The sequence below is a fragment of the Papaver somniferum genome, chromosome 3, assembly GCF_003573695.1.
Source record: "Papaver somniferum cultivar HN1 chromosome 3, ASM357369v1, whole genome shotgun sequence".
NCBI classification, from domain to species: domain Eukaryota; kingdom Viridiplantae; phylum Streptophyta; class Magnoliopsida; order Ranunculales; family Papaveraceae; genus Papaver; species Papaver somniferum.
The window spans coordinates 1,287,730-1,298,574 of NC_039360.1; the positions used below are offsets into that span (position 1 = coordinate 1,287,730).

The following is a 10,845-nucleotide window of genomic DNA, read 5'->3' on the forward strand; positions in this document are numbered from 1 at the left end:
CATTACATTAGACTTTTAATTGGCCTATGTCCCTAGGTGGAGGTAATTTCTTCCTCGGACTATCGTGTGCTACTACCTAAGATAGCAATGCAGAAACAGAGCACCACCACCTCTAAAGTAATTTCATGTTCGTGAGTAAAACTTGATATAGACAGACAACTAATAACATTTTTCAAACCCCCCATTTTATTTATTACTGTTTCTAGGAAAGTAGTAAAATTCAAAGTTTTAGGCATTTGTGAGTGAACGCAAGAATATATCAACCAATATACACAGGTCGATTTCAATGTTTAAGTGGGTTTCATTCATGGGTATCACATTCAACCCTTTGTATTCAATTCTTGGACGTTGGGATCAAATCTTTTGCGAGATCAAGTGTTTTTTCTCTTCTGGTGATTCCGATTCCGATTCGCGCTTCATTATAATGTGGGGATTGTCCGCATTCAAAGAAAAGGGAAAAGCATCATACTTTAGCAAAAATTGATAACATTTGCATATACTTTGCTGAATTTGGTGGCAATTATAATGACTTTTTACTTGTATTAGTCTTGAAGGAACTGACTATGTACACTTTATTTTCTTCCCCACTTTTAACTACTTACTAATCCAAATCGAGGTTAGTAGATTTCAATAGCTTTAGATGTTGAAATTGAAAAAACAACCAAATGAGGCTTCATATAGCGAAGTATGGGTTGTACCTATGGAACTAGGATTACATCCTTAATAACAAATAAAGATGTGCCGTGCGGGGTCATGGTGCAACTTTACATTCCTTTTGCGTGTATGAGGATTTATTTATATAGGGTTCTAATTTAAATCCTAGATATCAATATCTGATCACTTTATATAAATAATGAAAAGAAAAATACGGCTACAAACTTATCCGTATTCATCCACTAAAATGCTAAAATATGTTCGCAGACTCTCCAAAATCAATCCCACATTTTAGTCCATTGACACATCAATATCAACTAATTACGTCTACCGGAAACTCCAGAACTCTGGTGTGTTCAAGGCCGGCCAAGAGTGCTCCACTAATTTGCGGCATGAAGAGGAGTATTTGACACTGTGTGGTTACTGCATATTACCACTTGTATGAACTGGGCAGACACATGGTTTGGTTGAAACTAGTTACCATTTATTCCTATCAATACGACTACACGTATAGTATATAACAAAAGATATGTTTCCATAAAAAACATCAATGAATACTCCTACCAGCAACCATCCAAAAGGTTCCAACCGCTATTTCTGTTCACAGAAAAGATATGCTTATGTTTACGCAACCTCAAAATTTACATCTACACCACCGCCATTACCACCAACCGCCATCACACCACGGTTCTTGATTGTGCCAAAATTCACGGTTAAAGTTGACAAAGACACTTCCCATCACACGTGAGAACACAATAAAGATAAATCTAGTGAACATAAGTTCATAGATTACAACGCTTCCACCTGCTCATTCGTAACTCAAATCCTATATTATTATAATGCAACGCTCGGAGAAACAACCACCATAAATGTCATGTCATAAACGGAATATATAAAGGAACAACATTTCACCATCATATAGAAACCTCCCACGACGAAGCTCTACAATTTTACATAAAATGTTGGTTCCTTTTGTGCATCACTAACTGGTTGGCATGGTTCAATAATTAATTTCTCTAAGTAGGAAATTTTGTGTGCCGTAGAATAAGAGTGCACCTGCATCCTTTATAACACGTCTCTTAATTCCATCTTCTTCATGTCCACTAGCATCAAAACCTCTCTCTCTCTGATCTATCTCTGTATTCTCTTCAAACCCAAAACCAATAACCAAGAAACAACCAAAAAACACAGAGTTTGGGTGGTGGTTGTGGTGGAGGAGGAGAAGGAGGTGATCATGGCAGGGCATAACAACAACACAATTCTAAAAAAAATTCTTGCAATATTCAAAAACACAAATCTTGTACCAATGTTATTAATATCTCTTCTTTGTTCAGTTTCTTACTTCTTTGGTGCTTATCAACATAATGATGGTACTAATTCAACAGCCATCATATCACAAGATCATGATCAAAATTGTTTATCACCAACAATATCAAACATAACAACAACCCAACAAGTTCTTAATTTCAAACCAAATCATACAGCAGAAGAAGAACTCATTAGTGCACAGCCATATGTATCAAATACTTATTTCCCACCTTGTGATATCAAATACAGTGAGTACACACCATGTGAAGATTTACAAAGATCATTGAAGTTTACAAGAGATAAATTAATTTACAGAGAAAGACATTGTCCTGAGAAAGAAGAGTTATTGAAATGTAGGATTCACCGTATGGTTACAAGAATCCGTTCAAGTGGCCTGTGAGTAGAGATTTTGCATGGTTTAGTAATGCTCCTCATAAACATTTGACAGTGGAAAAAGCTGGTCAGAATTGGATTCGATTTGAAGGTGATAAGTTTAGGTTTCCTGGTGGTGGTACTATGTTTCCTAATGGTGCTGATAAGTATATTGATGATATTGCAAAGTTGATTAATTTTATTAAAGATGGGTCTATCAGAACTGCCATTGACACTGGTTGTGGGGTAAGTTATTTTTTTCATAATTTTTTTTAATTAAGTATTGATATTGAGATTAATGGAGGATGTTTTGTTTTGGAAGGTTTGGTTAAAGATAAGAACGTTATTTTTTTATAATTAATTTAAAATCTCGAAAAATTAGGGATATGACTGAATTTGGTGCAATAAATTTCCTCCTGCAACTGTTTGGGGGTGGGGGTTTGATTCAGAAATGTCACAGGATGGGTCAAGATTTCATTTATTATTTCAGTCAGAAGAACTTTGAAGAACAAAGATTTCATTGCATTTAATGAATTTTTGAATTTAAATTAAGAAATTGAAATAATTTTGTGTTTTGGAATATGGGTTTTTGATGATTTTGTGTAGGTAGCAAGTTGGGGAGCTTACCTGTTATCTCGAAACATTTTGCCGATATCGTTTGCGCCAAAAGATTCACATGAAGCTCAAGTGCAATTTGCACTTGAAAGAGGAGTACCGGCATTGATCGGTGTACTTGCTTCGAATAGGCTTCCATACCCGTCTAGGGCGTTTGATATGGCTCATTGCTCGCGGTGTCTAATTCCATGGGGATTATTTGGTACTAAATTTTACTTAGAACCATTTCAATTTTTGCATATTTGGATGGATTATTATAATAAATGTAATGTGTGTCATTGTTGGTGTGTAATGTGAAATTAGATAGGCAGTACTTGATTGAAGTTGATAGAATTCTACGGCCGGGAGGGTACTGGGTTTTGTCAGGTCCCCGATCAATTGGAAACAACATTACAGAGGATGGAACAGAACACAAGATGACTTACATTCCGAACAATCACAAATTGAAGCCGTAGCCAAAAGCTTATGTTGGAAGAAGTTTGCAGAGAACGGTGATATTGCAATTTGGCAGAAACCTACTAACCACGTTCACTGTAAGATAAATCGTAAAGTCCTGCGGAGGCCAGCATTCTGCCAAGCTCAAAATCCTGATCAGGCCTGGTACTGTTTATTTCTTTTGTCTTTTAAAATCAAATTTTCATGCAGTTTAGTCATTGGTCTAAATTGATTGGAATTGTCATTTCAGGTACACTAAAATGGACACATGTTTGACTCCACTTCCTGAGGTAGCCGAATTAAGGGAAGTTTCTGGTGGAAAATTAGCAAATTGGCCAGAACGATTGACAGCAACCCCACCAAGATTTCGTTCCGGAAGTATTGAAGGCATCACAGAAAAGATGTTCCAAGAAGATACCAAACTCTGGAAGAAAAGATTAGCACATTACCAGAATGTGAATAGTGAACTTGGGAATAAAGATGGTAGGTATAGAAATCTGCTCGACATGAATGCAAAATTGGGTGGATTTGCTGCCTCACTGGTCGATTACCCTCTGTGGGTAATGAATGTGGTACCTCCTGAGGCAAAAATTGATACGTTGGGAGTCATTTATGAGCGTGGATTGATCGGTACATATCAGAGTTGGTATATTTCTAGGCTCATACTACAACTAGATTGGTTCCAAAAATGTTCCTGTCAACGTTATCTTATTTTCTTACGACGTTGTTTCAAAATGTAGGTGTGAGGCAATGTCTACTTATCCTAGGACGTATGATCTCATTCACGCAGATTCAGTTTTTAGTCTCTATCAAGACAGGTAAAATCAACCCCTAAGATTCACCCACATTAACCAAAAGCATAACCATATTTTGCTCAGCTTCAACTAAAATTTTATGCTGCATTTCAGATGCGAAATGGAAGATATTATACTGGAGATGGATAGAATTTTACGGCCAGAAGGGACAGTAATTTTCCGAGACGATGTTGATATTTTGCTGAAGATTAAAACCATGACTGAAGGTTTTGAATGGAGTAGCCAGATTATTGATCATGAAGATAGTCCTCATTTTAGAGAGAAAATCCTGTTTGCAGTGAAAAAGTATTGGACTGCACCTTCAGATGCTAAGTCTGTTTCTTAACCTTATTTTCTTCTATTCGGTTTAATATTCTTTGTAGTTGCACAAAAGAGTCAAAAGGGTATTTTGTTTTGCCTTCAGAATAGCCCGAGAGAATGCACATACAATGTCTGAGGATATGGATGTGGATGGTGAAATTCCCACAATTTTCTAGAAAGTTTCATGTTATACCTTTGGCAGCTTATGTAGGTTTTAGTCCCAAGATATTCCTTGTGCGCAAATCAGAAACAATGCTGCAGCAGAACTGGTAATTTCTGGATGTTGTAAAGAACAAAATACACACGTGTGTACCTGGATGACATTGTGGCAATCTTCTGTGAAGTTGCAATTTTGAGGCCCGGAATTCTAAAATATTTATACATTTTGCTAACATATGCCATCTCGGAAAACATTTGTATTTTCAGTTCTGTTTTAACACTTGCATATAGAAAAAAATGAGGCTCGGTAGCCTAAAATTGTCTTAATAGGAAACGCTCTCCCTAGTTACTTAAATCCTTCTTTCCATAGCTACAAAACCTTCTTCCCTTCTTACAGGCAACGTTTTCTAACAAGGGTGCCAATTTGCTTGGGGGCTATAGATAATGCTGCTTATATGGGTGCCAAATTGGTCGAGGGTTCGTACCCTTATTAGCAATGTTGAAAACTAGACACTTGAATTTTGAAGAGGGGCTTGACTGAGATTTTCAACCACAAAATACTGCATGAACTAAAAAAAAGATGTGTGCTCAAGTTCATGCACATTCTATTCTGTATTTCACAACTAAATACACACCCATAAATTCATTCAATGCGAAAGCGCACCCATTTGATAAATTGTTATCCTCTATATAATGGCCTCATAGCTTATATTTTTTTGTTTCTATTTTCCGAGAAGGAATTCCCCGACTTTTAGTATTAGATTTTGAATCACTTAATACACAGAAGAAAAATCCAATAAGATGTTAGCGGGAATTGAGGAGTGTCCTTGGGCAACGTGACTAAAATTTACTCCTTTTGAATTCTGAGTTCAGCTAGTTGGAATTAATACAAAAAATTTCATACGAATGGCATGAGAGAGAATTCAAAATAATGGGTTATATTAATACTAGAGGAGGATCTCAACGCACACGATTGAGTTGAATTCATAAAAAGAAAAGAAATCTTTACAGGATTTATTTTCTTAAAATTTTTAATTATCATTTCGATCATTTCAGTATATTTACGTAATTTGATAGTTATCCTTTCAATCATTTTAGTTCTTTTTGCTGTAATGTGATTTGTATAATGAATATTCCTTTCTTAACATTTGAATTAATCAAACGTTGAAATTTCACATTATGGAAAAAAACAACAACTAAAGATCTCATTGAATTTGAAGATGAGGATTACTCTGAAATTCAAACTAACTATATATTACATCGAAAAGAAAAAGATCAAACTAACTATTACGAACCAAAGTAATGGCATTATTGTTATCCTCATCTAAAGGTCTTCCTCATCAAAGTAATGGCGTCATTGTTATCCTCATCTAAGGGTCTTCCTCATCATAATCAATATCAACTGTGTCGGGAAACTGAGGTTACGTTCATCTCGAACTAGCATGTTTCCATAGAAGTCAATTTCATGAAACATCCTATTTTAGATAACTTAGCTCGAATCCTTTACTACATCTTTAGATTAGCATGATCGAATAATTCTAGCACGAATATATGATCAATACGATAATAGACAATCACACACGACACAAAGATTACGTGGTTCACCTATCCTTTGTAGGCTACATCCACGGCCAAAACCACCACGAGAATAATCAAGAGAATATATTTCTACTCAACATATAAGTCCCCTTATATATTAGACAAATCCTTGCTCTCCAAGTCTTAGAACTCCTAAAAATATCCAGACACCTTAATAAGGAAATCCTAAACTAGGGAACCACATAACTTGGGAAACACCCAAGTTACGTTCTGGTAAGTTCTGGAATCTTCACCACCTTTTTTGACGTGAACAAAACCTTGGTCTTCACTCCAAAAAAGCATGAATGTTTATCACCTTTTGAAAGGCCATACTCTCGTACATCATCACTAGCACGAATCAAAATTGTCTTGTACTTTGAGCTTGAACCACCACCTAAGCCAAATTCCTCCTTTGCACTTGCACCACCAAAATCGCTATTTGTCGATCTTCTAGCTTCATCACAAACAACTTATTCATATAATTTATACAAGTTTCTGCATGACTTGTATAAAACTACTTCGTCGCTACGATTACTCATTATTCCACCTTCGTAGCATACTCTTTCTTCAACACATGTCTAACACTTGACATTGTTTGGTTTGAGCCATCAAACAATTCCAGAAGGACTTCACCAACTCCAAGAACTAACAATCTTGATTCATCCTCCAAGTAGACAAAACATGCTACAATCTTCATATGTTGTGTACGAAAAATTGTCACTTAGCACCACCATGATTCAAAATATTCTCCTAAAAATATTTTGCAGACGCCAATTGAACCCACGAACTTTCTTCTCTTGCAAAGAAAATACCTTCAACGCGAATCATAGTCACATCAAGCAAAGTTGTCGAACCTTTCTTGATATCATCATACTCTTTGTTCGAACTTGATCGTCTCATCATGTTCACGATCTATATAATTCTGCTACGAACCAAGATTTTATATTCTTTAAAATCTCTTGTTCAAATTACTGAGTCACTGCCATCTTTATCCACCTTCACTGCACCACTTGTCGAGAAATCGAGGTTACAACCAGCATGTTTCCATAGAAGTAAATTTCATGAAATATCCTACTTTAAATAACTTAGCTCGAATCCTTTACTACATCTTTAGATTAGCATTATCGAATAATTCTAGCACGAATATATGATCAATACGATAATAGACAATCATATACGATACAAAGATTACGCGGTTCACCTACCCCTTGTAGGCAACATCCACTGTCAAAACCACACCGAGAATCTTTCATTATCATAACAAGTTATTACATCGGCACACATCATATAACAAACTAGTTATGTAACCCACTAGCGCTAAACGTTAGAAACAACAAGACATATTACGAAAAGTTTACCTCTTTCCATAAACCTCCACCGCCATGGTTGCTTCGACTTTAGACAAGAACATGTAGAACATCATGAATTCGAGCTTCTCCCATATGAATCCTAGAAACACTAGATTTCTCCTATACCCGTCCTCACTACAAGTATCTCTTCTCACAAGGATTTTAACCCATCACCAACCATTATAGGACACAACGGTTGTGACCCAATCACTCTCATAAAGAGATGATTCTACTAGAGAATAATCAAGAGAAATTTCTACTCAAAATATAAGTCCCCTTATATAGTAGACAAATCCTTGCTCTCCAAGTCTTAGAACTCCTAAAAATAGCCAAACACCTTAATAAGGAAATCCTAAACTAGGAAACTACATAACTTGGGAAACACCCAAGTTACGTTCCGCTAAGTTCCGGAATCTTCACGGAACAAAACCCCAAGAAATTTTTGTTGGGCTTAGTCGTGCTTTCTCTACCTGAATTTTATCAAATTTATCTTGCAAGACTTGTAGTTGTGCATCATTCATCCTTGAATTGTTCATTCGCAGGTTTCCTATCATGTGTGCATTAAAGAAAAATTTTCAACCACCTTACGACCTTTTTTCATTTATGCGGTTATTTTCCTATGCTCTACTATTTTATCAAAATCGATTTTTCTTGTTTTTCAAAAAATTCTTGAATGTTTGATTCTGAAGTTGATGATTGTGTAGCATCTTGAGATGCCTTTCTTTTTATTCCTTTTTTTTTCTCTTTTGATAGTCGGTCCATCGTTTCTTTATGCATTTTCATTAGCATTAAGATTTGATATGCCCTGTTAGGATCCGCCAGTGTTGGGTTGAGGGTTTGAGTTTGTTTCTGGTGAAGAATAAGTAGACACGAGTTGTTGAGAAACATTTGTAGTATCATAAGGTGATTCCTTTGGTACTTGATATCCTGTAAACATAATATTTCCCCAACGTGTATTACGTTGTTGTTGAACACCATTGATAGGATCAAGCGTAAATACTACATAACCCTTGCAAATATCTTTATCTTCATCCAAATTATACTTTGTACCTCGAATATTTTGGTGATGAAATAATTTTGTTTAAGTATTTTGTGTTCTCCATGAACCCTCCCTTTTTTTTGATTTACTTTTCGTTTTATTTAAAGATTGAAATTTACGTGTGGAAGGTGTAATTACAGAGTTGAAAATGGTTGAGTTTATAGAGAATGAGATTAGATTCGTTGGATAAACTAGAACTTTATCGGCTTAGGATAGGTCGGTTGTCTCAACCTGAGACGTTCATCATCTCAACTGAATCGAGTCTCGGCCTAGACTTGGCCCACCGGTCAAGGTTCAACCTAAATATTTACCTGTCCATTGTGGGGTGGGAATGGGAAAATTTGCCCATTTTCCCTATTGTATTTTCTCTTATGATACAAAATTTTGTATTGTGATTCTTAAATTGCCACCCTAACTCCTAGGGACAAAGAAAAAATATTTAGTGTCCCCCAAAATCTACAATTATACCCTACTTCTGCAATTTTCAAAATTTGCTTGGTAAACCAAATTTATGTAGGTTTTAGTCCCAAAATATTCGTTGTGCAAATCAGAAGCAGTGCAGCAGCAAAACCAGTAATTTGTACCTTGTACAAAACAGGTATATACGTGCATGACGACGTCAAAATCTATTGTGGAATTGTAATTTTGAGGTTAGGAATCTATCATTTTGAATAAAATTGGAAGTTAAAACCAAATCTGAATTCTGCTTATTTGGGATAAGCTAACACACTTGTATTATCTACCTCTGTCCAATGTTATACATTTATTCACCAAGATCATGATTTTTAAAATTGCACGATTCGAATTTCACTTCAGAGTCTTCAAAATAGATTCAGATTGTACATCTGAATCGTATCTTTTGTAAATCGTAATGGTTCTGTTTTTTATACAATTTTTGACATTTGTTAAAGCCAAACGACGGAAAACCAAGTGGTAGGACAAAAAAAAAATTCAAACACATGGAGGTAGGAATTGAACACTTGAGATAAAAATATTACTTAATACAGTTTATTAAATAATTGGGTATTAGTTAATGGAGTTTTTATCGTATGTACCCGCATGGTCTCTTGAGAACATACCATTGTTTGCGGGCAAAAACGGCCTGCTGTTTTTTTCGGTAAAAAGTGGTGGAGAAGGAAAGTGCTAGAAGTAACAAATCGTCTGAACCTTTAAACAAATGTAACGCGCGAGAGTACTTGAGTTCGAGAGACTAATCTATAGGACCATGGCCAAAACCAAGACAATGGTCGTTCCAGGTTCAATTCGGTCACAAGAGGAGGAGAAGGGTCGGTCTGTAGGGAGGGAAGCTCATGAGATTGTGTGGAGATCAATGTAGTTGATCTGTTGGTGATTTCATGTGTTCAACTTCTTTAAAGATGATTCTATGTGTAGACATGAATTTTTTTTCTGAAAGTGTTTGATAATTTTACTGTCGTAGGTTTGCTTACATTGAGTCTTGTTAGTCTTATCAAATCATATGATAGGAAACCTATTTATTGCAGCATATCAATCTCCTGTAAGTGGTGATATTTGAAGGAAGGGGAAGAATGTGAGAAGTGGGAGATCGTGAAGAAACCAATTCCACTGTCCATGGAAGACTTGGTGATAGACGCATTTATGTGTCTATTTTCATCTCTTTTGTGTATTTTGTTAGTACCCGTTTTTCCTTATTATGGTGCTTTTGTGTTTGTTTAGGTGTTTTTGGAGAAATACACTTGTGTAGAAAAAGTTGCTCAAAAAGTGATTTTTTATGCCCCGGAGAAAAGTACTAAAGGCACCGCAGAATTGCACCGTAGGCACCCCAGATATGCACCAGAGGTGTCCCAGAAATATGTCGGAAAAGTCCCAGAAAAAGTGTTAAAGGCACCCCAGAATAATTACTAAAGGCACCCTCATTTTGGATAAGGGCACCTCCAGGCACCCAAAGGATGGCACCTCACCTTCTTCACGGTTTGAAAACAGAATTTTGGCGGGAAAATTTGTTATAGTTCTGTTGGATTTTTTATTGAGAAAATGAAGATGTCAGAATGCGATTCAATCGCTCAAACTTGGTAGGAAGATATGATATGGCATAGGAAACACGTTTTGGGTATCAAGTTCGATCAAATTTGGCTGGAATACGTGTTTTGATTCTCGAGTTCAAAACAGAGCATGCACACACATGGAGATGATAATCACGCGATGGAGAGAGTTCTTGACGTGTTCTGATGATGTGGAATGG

The 10,845-nt window shown here is 36.1% G+C and overlaps 1 pseudogene; it reads left to right on the forward strand.

Moving 5' to 3' along the window:
- Positions 1-1,480: 1,480 nt before the first annotated feature.
- LOC113355123 lies at positions 1,481-5,202 on the forward strand (annotated as a pseudogene).
- The last annotated feature ends 5,643 nt before the right edge of the window (positions 5,203-10,845 follow it).